Raw genomic sequence first — 300 nt, 5'->3', positions numbered from 1 at the left:
TTCCCACAGTATTAAAGTGGACAAAACATGTTTGCGTGACCAATGGGCTAATCTCTAATCTCTGAATATTTGTAGATAAGTTAAGACCCTCGAATGTTAGAGGGAAATGTGCAGGTGAAAGAGAAATATATAGAGAGAGACTATATAAAAACAGAGCAAGAAAAAAGTTCTTAGCAATTAGTTCAGTAGTGTGTTTTAACTGCATCGATAAGGGGCTTCCTTATCTGCAGTTGGGTAGGTTATATTACAGAGGGCAAAGTGTTGCTACCCTCTAGTCAACGCACAGCTGTTTGCAACGTA

Source organism: Penaeus monodon, chromosome 23 (assembly GCF_015228065.2).
Source record: "Penaeus monodon isolate SGIC_2016 chromosome 23, NSTDA_Pmon_1, whole genome shotgun sequence".
NCBI classification, from domain to species: Eukaryota; Metazoa; Arthropoda; class Malacostraca; order Decapoda; family Penaeidae; genus Penaeus; species Penaeus monodon.
This window is presented reverse-complemented; position numbering follows the sequence as displayed.